Here is a 17,755-nt window from a genome sequence, read left to right on the forward strand (position 1 = left end):
GTTTTTTTCCTCCTGATCCTTTTTACATTTTCCAGACAGTTATGCCAATGTTCACAGCATTTCTCAGAGGTTAGTGAATTAGGAAACACTCCTAAATTCTAACATCTGAGGACTTAAGGGAGATCAACTGATAGGCACATGGTCACTGAGTGAGTCAGTGCAAGTCCCAGGAATAGAGCTTGAATCTTCTGACTACGAGTCCAAGGTTCTAGTGTGCAATTACTGTCATGTCTCCTGAAGAATTTGGTAAAAATAGAGGATGGTACAGTTGCCAAGTAAATCATTGCCACGACTAGCGCTCATGTTTTATTTTTCCTTATTTAATAGAATAATGATTTTAAACTCATAAATGTATTTGTCCTCTTGGTTAATATATAATATTATGTCGAGAATACCAACACAGAAATATTTCCAGAATTTATATCATCCCCTAAAATACAGAGAGCCCACATATATCAGCACAAAAGCACTTCTTAAATTATAAAATAAATCAAATAAGTATCCATTAACTATTATTACTCTGTATGAAGAAGAGAGCAAACATTATTTTTAATACACTGCTTTCTTTTTTTTTTTTTAACTTGTGTGGCAGGATCCTCCATCCCTGAGTGAGATTCAACAACAGTAAGGTCTAAAGCAGATTTGGTACCCTGGGGAAAATAATAGTAATGTAAAACAAAGTAACAGTCAATATAATCTAATTACAGTATGACATATCTACAAATTATAATCCCATGTTTTAAGAGAATGAAACGCCTGCCTCTGTCTATGAATTTGTAGTTGAGCCTTAAAGCCTCACCATTTGACCTCCTTTGCCTCCTCTTTGCATAGGGAAATTGTGGCTTAGCTTTCTCTGCAGAGATGAGAGTCAGCTAACATCTGGGTTTAGGTCCTTGTACTGCTACCTGCCAGGTGTGCAGCAGTAGACAAGTCATTGAATCTCCTTCACCGTTTGTTTCTTCATCTGTAACACAGGGATAATGTTACTCTCCTTCCCCACAAGGTTGTTGCAAAGATTAGTGACGTATGTGCAGACATGGGCTGAAATCATAGAATCTTGGAACTGAAAAGGACCTTCCAAATATCGAATCTATCTCACTATTTTTTGGCTAAGAAAACTGAGGCACAGGAATAGTAAATGCTGTGCCCAAGACCATTTAGCTAGTGAGCCATCCATCTGAGGCTAGAAACCAAGTCTTTTAGTGAGTATGCTTTGTTTTTGTTTTACTAGATAGGCACAACAGAGCAGATACATACACGTAAGGAATGTAAAGACTAGGATAGAATGATCTGAAAGAGAAAGTAGGTTTTTTACACCAAGTGACATGACAGCAGATAAGAAAAGAGGAAGGTACAAGGAAGAATATTTATTAGAGGGTTTATAGCATGGCAAACATACATTAAAAAGTGAAAAACTTTTAATTACCCAGATTTGTATTAAATAGTTAAAATATCTGCTAAAGCTATTTCTAAATGTATAGAATTGTGAAAACTCATTCCTTACTTTCCCTGTTTCTAGCACTCTTCTTATTCTAGGACTTAGCAGCTCTTAACAGTGAGCACCAAGCCCCCGCTTAGTGCTGCATTGCCGCCTGTGCTGGCTGGGGGTGGAGGGTGCAATGAGGAATTTAAGGGGCTGAGCTGGGGAGAAAGAGGTGGGAGAGGAGTAGCTGCTTCAATTAGATGAGGAGGACCACTGGAACCCCTCACTCACAAATGACTCTTCCGTGCTTTCTCATCTTAGAGGTTCAACTGGATTCACAAGTTTCTCTTACAAAATGCAAATGCCTTCTTAAAATGATATTTACATCCCCGTAAATTACTTCAGTGATAATAATTCTACATTTCTCCTCTCATCACATCAGCTTTGATTGGTGACAGGGAGGTAGAAGGAAGTGTAACTGAGAGCTTAAAGCACTTAGGAAAGTAGGCCTAGATAGGAGTTGAATAGTAGACGCCAAAGGGTATTGAGTGCCAGGAGGCAAAAGCAGCTCATTAAAAAACAAAAAAAAGATTGGTGAGAAATGCCAAAAACAGCCTTTTGGCTACTTTGCTTTTTTTGCTTAGGGCTATAGAGGTAACCAATTAAAATCCAAGATGTGATACTACCCATATTTCCATGTGTGCTAGGAATAAGAACAAGTCAAATTTACAGTCTGGAATTAGTAGACACCATCCTCTAGAGCAGACAATGGCAAGATGACAGAGCCAAAAGCTGAGAATCTAAATTCAAGTTCCTGCTCTAACGATGAGGAGTCACATTTGTCTATGAGTAAAGACTCTGATTACAGTCACCTAAACACATAAAGCTTCATTTTCCTCTTGTAGAAAGAAGTCCAGAAGTTGGCAATCACTGGTATAGGTTCAGGATGTCAAGGCTGGGGTCTCTTTAACATTTTCTTAGCCTTTTCTTCATGGTTGGAAGAGGGCTACTATAGCTCCTGCCATGACCTCCGTCTTCCAGACTGGAGAAAGGTGGAGGTAGGAAGGAGTGGCACCTATATCAGTGAAGCAAAAAAACCTTCCCAGAAACTTCTAGCAGAGTTCAGCTCATGTTTCAGTGTCCAGAACTGTGTCACAGGCTACCTAGAAAAAGAATGTGAAAAATTGACTTTTCTGCTAAATATATTGTCATTCCAAATAGAATTAGGAAGGAAGAAGGGAAGAAGGGATGTTAGTAGTTAGCTGTCTCATCCTACAATCACTAAGTAACTATATAACCTCAGAAAAGTTATTTGCTCGGCCTGTATCTCATTTTCTTATCTATAAAATGGTTATCATGAATATCTGCTCTATCTTAACTCCATGGTATACCCCCACCAGCATTGATTAGGGGAAAATAAATGAGGGTTTTAGCAAATTGAAAAGTTAAAAGTGGTATATACATATAAGGTAGCTTTATTAGGAAGGTAATAGAAAGGAAGGGGTTATACTTATTAGAAAAAAGAGACTGTAATGCATACCTTTGCACTTCTCTGATCATCGGTGAGAGTAAAATAAACATAAATTATCTAAAAGTCCATGTTGGGCATTTTAAAAATAAACCAATAGGTAGTAAAAACTTAACCTTAAAATATACCAACTGCAAATTATTCTTACAGTCCATGAACTGTATGAACTCTTGCCATTTGACCAGTCATAGTACAACCTAAGTATGGTCTCTGAGCATCTTGAAAGTTTGGTCAAATATATCTGTTGTGGGACAAGACAGTGAAAATACTGCACTCTGGAAATCCCTAATGTGGATAGCTAGTTAGGAAATTTTTTTTTTTTTTTTAAACCAAGAGTTGGGGTAAGGGGCTGAATTTTGAAAGTAAACCAAATGGTGTGACACTGATCATTTCTGTATTCAAAGTTACAAGAGCTTTAGACTTTTCTGGTGAAAAAACATTTATCCTTTGTCAGGCTGACAATGTTCTACATTCAAATGTATTTTCAAATAGAATAATATGTTAAAATATTTTGTTTCAAGAATATCACTGTGTAATCAAACTTAGAATTAAAGTTAAAAGTCAGAGATCAGGGGCCAGCCCGGTGGTGTGGCGGTTAAGTTCGCATGTTCCGCTTCTTGGCGGCCCGGGGTTCACTGGTTCAGATCCCGGCTGCGGACATGGCACTGCTTGGCAGCCATGCTGTGGTAGGCATCCCACGTATAAACTAGAGGAAGATGGGCACGGATGTTAGCTCAGAGCCAAGCTTCCTCAGCAAAAAGAGGAGGACTGGCAGTAGTTAGCTGAGGGCTAATCTTCCTCAAAAAAAAAAAAAAAGTCAGAGATCAGCCAGCTAATATCTTGAAATCGTGCATACAATAACCTTCTCTTATAGATCCAGATTCAGAAATTGCCACATAGTCTATCAGTTAACGATATCAGACAGCATAACTCTATAGCAGCACTACTACCTAATTGAAACAACCAGTTTCTTAACAGCTAGGATAGACATAAGATTATAAGGTAGTTATTTGGTTCAAAGATTTGAGATCATTGCACAGAGGTTTTCTTTTGTTTTTAACCTATTAGACTGTTTTCTTTAATTCAGTAGCTGTCATATGTCCATGAAGCACAGGGGATAGGGGTAGAGAGAAATACGCCTCTTGCTTGCACATGGATCACAGCTGGGCCAATATTCAGTAGTCAGACAGGACAGTTAAATGGGAATTGCTGGAAATAATCTGGAGCATTATGCTCATGAAAAGATTCTATCAGTTGTGTTTGGAGGATTTTATTCTGGCCTTTTGCTGTATGAAACGGGACCTGACCTCAAGTGTGAAGCCTGAAAAAATACATTACGGGGTCAAAAGAGCAATGGAGATGCTTCTGGATCAAGGGAAATGGTTATCAGGCATGGAAATAAGGAGAGAATACTGATTAAAGATCTTGGATAGTGGTTCAAGAATAAAAGGTATGGAAGATCAACATGCAAGTGGTAAGAGATGACGTGCAGAAAGGAGACCTGGGAGACTGTGGAAGCATTTAGAGTTTTCAGACTGGAGTCTACACATACACAACTACAACCTGTAGTTTTTTAAAACCTCACAACTATTTTATAGTGATTCTTGATTGTGTTATGGGATGATGTTAACCAACCATTGTTCTATAAATATGGATGGAACATGAAATTAAGAAGGCAAATATAGTGTCTTCAGAAATATTCACCCTTGAACTATTTATGCATCTCATTTTGCATTTATCTATTAGTCTTTCCGGGTGCCAAAAAAATTATCAAAATATCTTTGTGGCTTTAATTTTTAGGTAGTTATAAATTGAATTGCAAAAGGTAGAATATTTTACGGATGTGAATCTAGATTCAGAGCACTTAATGAACATGTAATATGTTTTCATTGTGTTCTTTAGTATTTATTCCTTTAATTAATTCAAAGAATATTTATTGAATGGCTACTGTGTGCTAGTAACGAACTAGGTCATGTCATAAAGATCATAATCAGGCTACTAAGAAAGATTTTATCCTAATAAAAACATAAAAATGGGGGGCCGGCCCAGTGTCACAGTGGTTAAGTGCGCACATTCTACTTCGGTGGCCTGGGGTTCACCGGTTCGGATCCCGGGTGCGGACATGGCACCACTTGGCAAGCCATGCTGTGGTAGGAGTCCCACATGTAAAACAGAGGAAGATGGGCATGGATGTTAGCTCAGGGCCAGGCTTCCTCAGCAAAAGAGGAGGATTGGCAGCAGACGTTAGCTCAGGGCTAATCTTCCTCAAAAAAAAAAAAAATGTTCAATGATTTTCAACACAGATTTACTTGGGAATATGTTACTGACACAGTGATTTAATTTCCAATTGAAAAAATCCTTTCAGGAAAGTTTTAGTCCTCTGTTCTGAGGAAATCGCTACGCCTGCTATTTATTTTAACAGCTTATATACTACTATAACCCTTATCAGGATACAGTGCAAAAATATGCTAAATCCTTGCAGTGTGGAAACTGAAATAAAATCAGAGGCACTGGAAATATTTTAGTTAATATCCTAGAAAAGAAGACAGAAAATATCTATAGTCATGAAGAAAATGTTATTGATGTGTTTCCTAAACCTAAATACAGATTGGGAAGGCAGAGAGTTTCCTAGGAGATTTAAACCTTACTAATATTAAGAATGAAGAAAGATATAATATGGTCCAATTAGACCTACCCTTCAGATTTTAATAAAAAGTTTAGGGAGAAAAAATAGTGCTTAATGTGAAAACAGATATTACCTTCAAGTGATATCTCATAAGTACATACCTAGCTTTGCGATGGCATCCGTTATTGGAGTGATTGATTACATAACACATGTTCTGTGTCTTTTATCTTTATATGGATTTTTTTGGAACACTGCTAATGGCTTAAAATCTGAATATGTTTATAAATGCAACTTTGTTTCTGGGTAGTCTTATTCTATCTAATTCCTTTTTATGTTTGGCTTTTAATCAATAATTTCAGGCTAAATGTAATCAAATGTCTGGAAATAAAACAAGTTGTTAAATGAAATGATCTATTACCTGATAATACATGGGTTATCCTTGTCTGCTAATGCTTATTCTTTATTGATCTTGATTCTGGTTTAGGTGCTAAATGTATATGTGTGTGTCTGTATAAATATATATTATAGCCAAGGGAAGAAAAGTGGGCACTTTTTATACACCACTCTTTTTTTCTCTTTTAAATCTTTGCTGTTTCTTTTGTTAGATGTGATTATGTAGTCTGCCATATGATTTCTAGTCATTCTTTACTTGCATCACATGAAAATACTGTGATTCCAAAACACTGCATAATAGTCAAATTATGGTAATATCATTACTCTTATGTTACCATATAGCTGCCTTGTAAATAACCTTTCAGAAGTAATTGACTTTCAAAATATTCCCTTCAATTATTTTGCTTTGGTCCTAGTACTCTTTGCCAATTCTACCATCTTTCCTTACTCTTCATATCATTAAACTAAGAGAATACATCTCTGAAACGAATATATTCAGAGTCTCACAGGACAGACATCTGAGAAAATCCAGCTCAAAAGGAAACAACAAAAGAGCAAAATGTAGAACAATGTTGGGCTCATTGCCTAAGTTATTTTTGGCCCTGATGATCTGGACGAGCGCTTGCTTGTTATGAAAGATGACTCTAAGTTACTCTACACTGATGGAATTTATTGTAAGGAAAGGAATAATTTACAAGTCATGGCTTCAAGTTACAGTTGCAGACTTTACGTTCATATAAATCATTTGCTATATTCATATAGCCAGTCATAAAAAAATTCAGAATGTACTGTGCTGTTTTGGATTGTCCTAGGCTTCCTTCTCTAGCTTCTTAGATTTCCCAAAGTATCAAGTTTAATTTTGGGATTCTCTCCAAACTTCAGATGCCTATTCAAGAAAGATAAGGAAACATCAGAATGTCCCATTAGCTCAACTTCAGTAATCTCTTGAAGATTTACTCTCTGACTAAACCCCAGTCTTCATATCAAATCATATATTTATTACTGATAACACACAAAAGGCTATATAATTTATGTATGATTCATATGAATGAACAAGCTCCTTTAGTTTGTAATATCCACTTAAGATGGTTGGTTTGAAACCATTTCATATTGTACAATTTTATTACCTAAATTTCTTTGATGAACTACCAAGAACTAATACTCTTGGAAGGACTTACTTGGATAAGTTGATAAAAACAGATTAAAAAATGGTCTTTTTTAGTAGTCTTATTTGTAGGTTTTATAAGCCATGCTAATCTGAAATAGAAACTAAAATATGAAAAGGAAATCCTCCAGGCCCACAATATGCTCCCTGTTAGGGACCTCCCTAGTTCTGTGGTCTGCACTGTACAAAAGAAGAGAAAAGCTAGAGCTAATTTACAGGAGAACCTAAGATGAACAAAGAGCTGAACAGTTAGTTTTAAGACTTAGAAGAAAGGCCCCAGAAACTAAGATATTTTAGCTTGGAGTAAAAAGATTACAAAATCAATAACAATAATATTAGCTTGCATTTATTGAACACTTGCCATAAGCCATTCTTCACAGTTACTTTGTAAGATATATACTATTATTATACCCATTTTACAGATAAGAAAACTGAGACTTGGGGTAACTTAACTTGTCCAAGGTCGTATAAGTGGTAAGTGTTGGAGGTAGAAATTGAATCATAGAAATCTGACTCTAGCGCCAGCTGTTTAATATGACAGTCACCATAAAGCATATGCTATTCATACAGACTGAATAGTTATTTGAATCACAGAACACTCCTTAAGATATTATCAAAAAAGGTGAGCTTGAATCTATTCAAGTTTTTAGAGCTAACATTATTTAAAGAAAGTAAGGTTATTGGAAGAGGAACAAGTCAAACAATATCAGATGAAACAAACATGAAAATGCAAACCATGAGACATAGCCCAGGATCACTGACCCATTTCTGCAACAAGCCAATGGCATGCAAAAAATAAACTCATAAACAAAAGCCAATGCGGAATTTGCTAGGATCTTACTGCTCCAAGTGTAGTCCTTTTTCAGTCCAGCAATGCTGGCACCACCTGGAAGATTGTTAGACATGTAATATCTCTGGTCCTATCCCAGACCCTACTGGAATCTTAAGATCCCAGAGTAATTCATTTGCACATTAAAATTTGAGAAGCACTAGTCTAGATGATTAGACACTTAACCAACTGTAATATGTAGACCTTGTTTGGATCATAATCCAACAAGCCAACTGCAAAATGACACTTTTACCTATTGAGGAGACTGGGCATTTACTAGGTCTTGGATTTTACAAAGGAATAAGTGATAATTTCATTAGGTGTGATCATGGCACCTAATGGTTAATGATGATTGCCCAAATCTTTTAAAATTTAGACATGTATACTGAAGCATGCAGGGATGAAATAATATGTCTGGAATTTGCTTTAAAATGTTTTGGCAAAGAAAATAACAATAAGTGATACAAATGTGGCAAAATCTTGAAAATTGTTGAATCTGTATGATTCGTCGTTCTACCCGAGTATCTACTTTTGAACATGTTAGAATTTTTCATAAATATATTTTTTAAATACCAAAAGAAATGGGCTTATGCTCTAGAAATTTTAGAAATAACCAAAAGATAGAATTTTCTCATAGTAAAAGGGGTTAATCATTTAACAGGATGCCAAAGAAGCTTTCTCTAAAGGATTTTAAAAATTGAACAAAATCATTGGTCTGGGTGCAGTTTGAGATATAGTCCTGGCAAAAGCCAGAAGACTTAAAAAGTCTGTCAAGCTCCCTTTCTCATAAATGATTCTACGGTAGATGTTATACTTTGTGAATACTTTGGGTCATTGATTGTAGATTTAAGGCCTTAGTTGTGTTTTACGAAAAGGAAAAGCAGTGAAGATGTCTGTGTTCTAGCCCTGTCTTTCCTCTCCTCATGGCATACTTCACTGGCAGTTCACTTTAATGGTTGACTGATGGAATGTTGAGCTACTACTCATCCCAATCGAGCATTTAACAGAGAGTCCTGTACTGATCTCATTCTGTTGAGTCTATGCTTGTAACTGCAGACCAAGGCCTTTTAATGTTATGTGATCAATAGGAAACCCTTTTAAGCTGGTGTGTATTTGTCATATAGAGAGGCATTCCTTTCAACATCACATAAACCCTTAATGTACTTACCCACTGCAAAGCATATCATTTTTTGTTTCTGGAAAAGGCGGCCAAAGAGAATTCCACAAGCTATTAAAAAGAAAAACCAAACACTTTTGCAGCTTATTAAGTGGCAGTATATGTGGTAATATGTTTTCTATTTTCTGGCTCCTTCCTATAGAAACCTGAGAATGGTTCTTAAAGACTAAATAACAAACTCAGCCAACATCCCCAGAGGTAGACATTATACTGTTTACAAATGAACAACCCCTGTTTGACTGGTTTAGTAGGTGCCTCCTGTTTACACAGTGAGTCAGTGGATGAGCAAGAATTTGTTTCCAGAAATCTTATTTTAACCACGAGTAGTTTTTCCATTATGGTACTATATTTTGGTCTGTTGGTTTGAATTTTATGGAATAATCTAGAGCATCTAAGATTTTCCTTTAGAAAAATAAGTATTAGGAGGAATAAATGAGTAATAGGATCGTGGAGGTTTTGGTTCTGACTCTGAGTCAGAGAGTTGCTGACACTCAGGTGCTGCTCCTTACACTTCTCCAATTTAGGTTATGCCCCTGAGAGCCTCCCTATTTATAGGAAGCTGCATTGTTAGACGTGTGTGATTTTCAATTTTGTCAACACTTGAGTTGTTTTCTCTCCTTCTTCTTTATTCCTCCTAGCAGATGCCCAGTCACATAGTCTCTCCCTCTGTTCCCCCTGCAAAAGCAGCCCCTGGATAAAATTCTCTGCATTGCTTGTTAGCCAGCAGTCAGTACAAACAAAACCTGGCTGTCAAATCGTGACCTTTTGGCATTGTGCAAACATGTTTCATACCCGCCTCGACCCCTCTGCTAGTTTGTTCTGCTATAGCACAATATTATAATCCTTGGCTCGAGAATTGTAATTACAATAATTTTTTGTTTTTCCTAACCTAACCTTGCGACCGTTAAAATTGTTTATTATTATAAAATATATTTCAAGATTGAAAATGCCTTTCCTACTGTAGATGGATTTGAGAGGAAGCATGATGCCAAGTTTTGTAGTCTGAAGAATTAATAAATATAGCAAAAGTTTTATTTCCTTTTGCTATTTTAAAAGAATATCATTATATCAAAAGGAAGAGCTTCAATGTGTGTGTGTGTGCATGTGTGTGTATCCCAAATGGGATTTATGAGAGAAGTAAGACAGTAAGAGAGTACTGTTTAAGGAAAATTTTCCCCAAAAACCCTAAAATCAAGACAGACGTAAAAACACATTAAATATTTTATTTAACTCGTGAATGAAGGAACTAGTGAGATGTTACAACCAGTTCAAAGGGGAATCTAAACAGACATCTATAGATCAGGATTACTGAAATGATTGATCAGATAGAGGCACATTCTTCCACTGTTGGTGAAGAGAGTCAATTCAAAGTCTCTTGGACAGTATTTGCATGGACAAGAATGTCTTTGTTTACAGACAAGAAATATTTTGCATTGCTATCAGTTTTTATTATTTATAGAGTTATAAATGGCTTCCATAGAATCAAAATCAGATAATACAGAAGAGCGGACTCTAGACACTGCATGGTTTTCCATCAAAACCCAGATTTTTTCCCTTACAGTAATGTATCCCTAACTGTGTCATACCATCAGTGACTCCCTACTATCAACAGAAAGAAGTTCAAACTCCTTAAGCAAACATTTTAATTTAAGTCAGCCTCTTTCCAACGTTTTCTGTTATCCAGCCCACCGCCCTTAAACCCCACTTTATTCAGCCAAAGTTAAACTACATATTCCCAAATTCTACTAATTCTTCAAGTCCCTAATAAATTGTCACTTTTTCTCCAAGAAGCCATGTTGTGCTTTATCTACTTTAACTAGGAATTACTGTACATGCCCTCAACCCTCAGCAGATTTTTTTCTGTACTTTTCTTGTGCATTGACCATCTGCTATAATCGACAGTAGTTCTCAAACTTGAGAGTACATCAGAATCAACTGGAGGGCTGGTTAAAACACAGATTGCTGGGTTCCACCCATCCTCTTATTCAGTGGAGCTGAGGTTGACCCTAAGAATTAGCTGGGGTTTTTTGTTTTTTTGTGTTTTTTTGGTGGGGAAGATTGGCCCTGAGCTAACATCTCTTGCCAATCTTCCTCTTTGTGCTTGAGGAAGATTGTCGCTAAGCTAACATCTGTGCCAGTCTTCCTCTATTTTGTATGTGGGATGCCGCCACAGCATGGCTTGAGTGTTGTGTAGGTCTATGCCCAAGATCTGAACCCACAAAGCCCGGGCCACTGAAACAGAGCATGCGAACTTAACCACTAAGCCACTGGACTGGCCCCGAATTTGCATTTCTTACAAGATCCCAGATGCTGCTTATGTTGTTGGTCCGAAGACAAAATTTTGAGAACCATCTGCCCAGAGGAACTATGTAAAAAGCTGCAGATAAGATTAATGACACATAGACTCAGCCCTTTAGGAATTCACAATCTAAGGGAGGTGTCAAAAGCTGACTCCCCAGAATATCACTAAAACCACAGTTTGGTAAGACAAAGCTGCATTTTTGAGGTAAGGAGAACACCACCTCAACAGAGCCTTAGTAGTGCCTTAGCGGTAGGGGTAGTATTAGTTGGGATATTTGAAATTTTTAAGTTTGATTTAAAGTAGATCTTTCAGTGTAACAATTTGGTTAGGACTGAGTAAGGATCATATATCAAGTATGATAGTTTAGAATTGATAGAATAAGATGAGAATTTTGAGGCAAGGGGTCCAAAGAGTTCTGGTGTGTAAACTATCGGTTGATGCTTTTTATTGAAGAGTTGACGTGTCGTTCAGGATGTTTCTGGAATGAACCAGAAGACAGTAGAGTAGTAAAATCATACTAATATAGACAGCTGTACTAATAGTTTCAGAGACAGACACATAAACAAATAATTAGTGTGGTAAGATAAGCATAATTGAAAGTCACAGAGCCCTTTGGGAGCAAGTATATAAAATCTCATAACCTGCCTTCCATCTGCCACTGCCAGGAATTCCAAGATCATGAATGTCCTACTTTGGTTTATCTTTTGTACATCATGGAAAAAGCATCATATTTATGAAGGCAATGTTCCTCCTTGTTTCTATTTCTCACTCTGTATACTATTAACATCCCCAGGCCAGACTTGCATACTTCCACATATATATCTTATGAAAAGTCAATTTCAAATTTTGGAGGAGTGGAAAGAATTCATGTTTATTAAGGACCTACTATATGACACATACAATGCAAGCATTTGTGTGCATATATTTCAATTAACTGTATATTAGATTTGTGTGATAATTATGATTATCCACTTGTTAATGCAGTTAATCCTATTGGGACCTTAATGATGAGTGGGCCTCTGGATAGAGCTCTTTTTATATTATTCAAAACTCATGGTCCCTTATTTTTGGGATAGATAAGTAGTGAGTACGATGATTTTAAAGCACAGTAATCCTCTACTTAAAAGTAATAGAAATAAGTATATATTTTTGATACCTGAGTGGCAAGTGATCTTAACTTTGGAAAGTAACACAAGCTCTAACCTTTGGTGGCATAAAATTGACACCTGTTACCATGCAAATCAATTTTTAGAAACACCCTAAAGTTAGTGTATTAAAGCTACATCCAAAAAAGACAAATTAAATCTTTTGAAATTTAAATTCTGGCACATGATTCAATGTTTAAACTCAAATTCTTGAAGACATAGTTAAAACTGCACCAAATACATCCTATGTTTGATCACAATACTTGAAAGAATATCCAGCATATTTTTACAGATTCCAAAATCAAACTAGAAAATATGCATATTGTAAAGTAAATTTACTTAGTTTCATTCCTGACAAGCTAATATGCATGTTCTATAAAGTCGCTGAGGTAAAATTCATTTCAATATTCTTTCTCAAAGTTTTGAGAAAACATCAGCAAGGTAGTATGACTTTAGAAGTTATCCACTACTTGCCGTAATGCTAATGGCATTCACAAAATACAAATTTGCTAGCTAAAGAAGCATCATTCTATTAGCACTAAACTATTTTGCACCCAGCTCTCTTCTCCTTTTGCCATATGGGCTTTTATCACACCTTTCCTTCAGCCCCAGATTTTTCTGTTCTAATTACAGCTAAGTCAAATTGGTACCAAGAGGACTTCAGAGAGTAGGCTGTCTTAATTAGGACCACATAGATTTTGAAGCTATAAGTGAAATGTGGTGCTGAAAAGAAAGCACAGAAAGATATATTGGGAAGCGGCAATAGCCTGTCCCACATCTTCTCTGCAATGAGATGGAGAGGAGTCAGAATCCAGAGAAGTATGCTCTCTCCATGCACAACATACTAAAGTGCAAATGTAAGAGAATATTAAATATTAGTTTAGCTAGACACAGGATGAAATAAGGCTCTCTGAAGGCAGACTACAGAAGTTGCCAGAGGCATGATGTGGTTATAGGAGTGCTTAATCTTTTCCAAACATCTACTAGATCTGTCTTTCTCAACCTGGGCACTCTTGACATTTGAAGCTGGATAATTCTTTGATGTGGGGGCTATCCTGAGCATTGTAGGATCTTAAGCAGCATCGTTGGCCTCAATCATGCCAGTAGTACACCCTCAGTTTGGCTATCAAAAATATCTCCAGGCATTGCTAAATATTTCCTGGGGGTAGGGTTGCCAGATTTAGCAAGAAAAAATAGAGGACAGCCAGGTAAATTTGAATTTCTGATAAAACAGCAAATAACTTTTGGGCATAAATATGTTCCAAGAAACAATTGGTACAGACTTGTAGTAAAAAACTATTTGTTGTTTATCTGAGATTCAAATTTAACTGGGAGTCCTATATTTTATGTAGAAAACTTACTGGGAGGCAAAATTGCCTTTGACTGAAAAACCCTCTGCTGTAGGTCTCAGAAAGTCAAGAGCAAACACCCGAGAGGCTCTTGACTGACCTGATTCCAATGTTGCTTCTGTTAACCTCTCTGACCCCAATAACTTTGTTTGCAAAGGGAGGCTCATTAACCTCCGTCACAGTGTGGAAGTGAGATCCAAAGGAAATAATGCATGAAAAATGCTTAGTACGATGCATAGTACGCATAGTAAACGATTGATAGGTAGTTGTTATTACAATCTAATGATCCCTCCCAAGTGGTGTCATAATATTTACTGGTCTCTGGACTTAATTTTTACTAACAAGAAAGACTGTATTATGGAAACAACAGGAGCCCTGCAGTGATTCTCAGTCTTGGCGCACACTGAAACCACCTGGGGAGTGTCCTCCCTAATGTCTGTATCCTAACTCTGAGGGAGCAGGATTTCATTGATCTGGAGTCTGGCCTAAGGATTGGGATTTTCAAAAGCTTCACAAGAGTCCTAAAATGTCTAGCCAAGGCTGAGAACCACTCTTTGAGAGAAAAGTATCGGGTAATTGGTACTCCTTAATAATGAAGAAAGGGAGTAAGCTTGACTCAATTACATCTGATTCTTGAATTGTAGAAAAGTGGGTTGGGATCAAATTTAGGGAAAAGATGGACATAATTTCATTCATTCATTCATTCAACAAATATAATATCTGAGTGCCCACTATGTTCTAAGCAGTGAAGGAAGTCCCTGTCCTTGATGAATGCTAGTAGGGAGAGACAGACAGTAACAAATAAGACATTTTAATCTAATTTCAAAGTCTAGAACTAAGGCCTACATGAGAGATGGTAGCATTCCAAAGAATCAAACAAAGTCAAAAATAATAAGAAAGCAAAATGTAGAGAAACCAATGTGACTTGACAAGATGTTCTCTGTGCTTAGCTCTTAGAAGAGGTATAAGTAGGAAGGGCATATTACCAAGGATGAGTTACAAGCATGGCATAAAACTGTAAAAAGAGTGAAAGAAGGCCAAAACACAGTGAGGTTTTAGAAATTCTCAAGAAACTAGCTAACTAGGATCATTGTGTGAAAAGGGAAGTCCTAGAATAAAGGAAAACAAGAAGGAAGTCTGAGGGTCTCTTTTTGAGGAAGATATGCATTGTTTAATAGACTATAAAAAGGAAGAACAAGTGTAATGCCTATTTTGCTTTATGTTTCTCAATTAAGAAGAATAAGCTACTAGAAAGTACAGAACAAAAACCATGAAATGGAAATTTGTAGGCTAAGGTTAGTGAGGATGTAGTGCAAGACTACCCATATCCACTTGACAAGAATTGTAACCTCTTGGTTCAGAAAACTGAGTTATCAGGATATTTTCTTATGTGGTCACAGAACCCTTGGTAGTAATATTATAGGAATGATAGTGTATCATTACACTCGCTTTTATAACAAACCTCAAAATATATATAATGGCTTAAATACAATAGAAGTTTACTTCTTGTTCAAGACCGAAATTAGTGTTCCTGAGTGGTGGGTGCCTCTCCTTGAAGGGTAGATTTAGAGACCCAGGTTCCTTCTATCTCATGGCTCTGCCATCTTTAATAAATGGCTTCTCAGGTCTCCTTGTTTATCTACTTCCAGGCTGTGGAAAGGATAAGACCATGGAGGGTCACCAATGGGATGGTCTTGTGGGTCAGGCCTGGAAGTAGCACATGTCACTTTTGCAATCCTTCCATTGGGTATAAGTCGGTCACTTGGGCACCCCTGATTGAAAGGAAAGCTGGGAAATGTAGTGTGCCCAGGAAGAATAATCATCAGGTTTGGTGGCAGCAAACGAGTTTCTACCCAGATAATAGGAGATCTGCTAGCAAATTGTAGTTAGACGAATAATTCACATTTCAAAAAAATGGTGTTGAAATGGAGTTGAAGGATATAGAAACAACATAGGTTTGAAATCACTTGGGAGGAGGAAAACAGTGATCACCTGGAGTCTGCACCTCATCTTCTTCTGCATATTAGAAAGGCATTTACCAAATGCATGACATTGTTGATAAATGAGAACTGAGAGATGGTATCATTCAGTGAATTCATACTTCTTCAGATAACTGTGTCCAGTGAGTGGTAATCATCGTTAACCATGAAGACAGTACTGTGCCCTGTTATTCTCCTTGCCCATGTCTCATTAAATGTAAAAACTTGAATAGAGACAAATTTGTGTCTGACTCACTGAAAGAAATATTGAATGAACTGTGGATGAAAGAATCAAGAGTTGTTTGAAAATGCTCTCAGCAATCTAGAATATAAGTCAGCAGAATTTTTCTGAAGACAGCAAGGGAGTAAATATTTTAGGTTTTTGCACCATAAGGTCTCTGTCACAACTAGTCATCTCTGCTATTGTAGCCCCAAAGCAGCCACAGACAATACACTAATGAATGGATGTGGTTGTGTTCCAATAAAAACAAATTTACAAAAACAGGTGCCAGGCTAGATTTCATCCATGGGCCATACTTTGCTGAACCCTGATCTAGAAGTACAGACTAAAATCTGAAGGCAATAAATCTAAATATGTTGATTTAAGGCCAAAGAACAATAGGCCTACCACTGTATATATGTGATATCCTTTCTAATCACAATAGAGCTACAAGATAGACATTATTTGCTCATATTTTACAGATAAGAAAGCTAAATCTCAAAAATAGTTTGACCTAGCTTTCACATCTGGAAAACACTTTATGGGACATTATGCCACTTCAACAAATGTTTGGGTGAATTGAGAGAGTCACAATTAATTGCTCAAGTCAGAGATGGAGCACTTCATATGGCAGCACTCCCTGCAGGAAAGCCTTGGGGTCTTCTGGCTTCATTCTTCTCCAAGTGTCTGACCTTGAGAGACTCACTTGACTTCTTTGGGCCTTGACTAACAAATCAATAAAAATAATAGGTTCAACTAAATAAACACCAAGGCTGCTATCAGGTCTAATGGGTTGCTATTAATATATTAAGGGCATCACGTGAAAGAGAATTGAGACTTAGTCTTCGTAGCTCTAAAAGCAATTCTTTTCAAACTTTTTCTAATATAGTTCTACAAAAAAAATATAAAACATACAAATGGCATTTTATGAGCATACATGTGTTTTACACATTCAAATTCATAATATTTTCTGATTATAAAGACATATATTGAGAGAATTAGGCTGATATGACTGAAAATAAAAATTTTTTTTTAAAGATTTTACTTTTTTCCTTTTTCTCCCCAAAGCCCCCCAGTACATAGTTGTATATTCTTTGTTGTGGGTCCCTCTAGTTGTGGCATGTGGGACGCCACCTCAGCGTGGCTTGACGAGCAGTGCCATGTCCGCGCCCAGGATTCGAACCAACGAAACACCGGGCCATCTGCAGCAGAACGCATGAACTCAACCACTCGGCCACGGGGCCAGCCCCCTGAAACCAAAATTTTAAAGTGCAAGTGATGGATGATTGATGGATTCTTTTTAGCATCAGCACCTCAGCATTCTACTCATTGTGTTTTGGTTATTTGTTTGTTTGCTTGCTTTTGGTTGGGTAATGTCAAGAAAAATCCTTATTCACATACATAGTTTAAATGATAAAAAGATTAATAGTCTCACAATCTCAGAATACTCATCAGAATATAGAAATGCCAAGAGAGGCCTGAAAAACAAAATGCACTAACTTGAAAACATAAATCTGGTTCTTTAGTACATTAATTTGGCATATGTGATAAAAATAAATATAAATTAAGCATTTGCAAAACCCTTGTATCAATCAAGGTTGGCTTAGCTTATGCTATGG

General features: G+C 36.8%; 1 protein-coding gene across 9 annotated transcripts in view; it reads left to right on the forward strand.

Moving 5' to 3' along the window:
* The window catches only part of OXR1 (oxidation resistance 1), a 458,416-nt gene that overhangs the window by 348,197 nt on the left and 92,464 nt on the right, over positions 1–17,755 (forward strand). The gene's annotated exons all lie outside the window — the stretch shown is intronic.

This window comes from Equus przewalskii, chromosome 8 (assembly GCF_037783145.1).
Source record: "Equus przewalskii isolate Varuska chromosome 8, EquPr2, whole genome shotgun sequence".
NCBI classification, from domain to species: domain Eukaryota; kingdom Metazoa; phylum Chordata; class Mammalia; order Perissodactyla; family Equidae; genus Equus; species Equus przewalskii.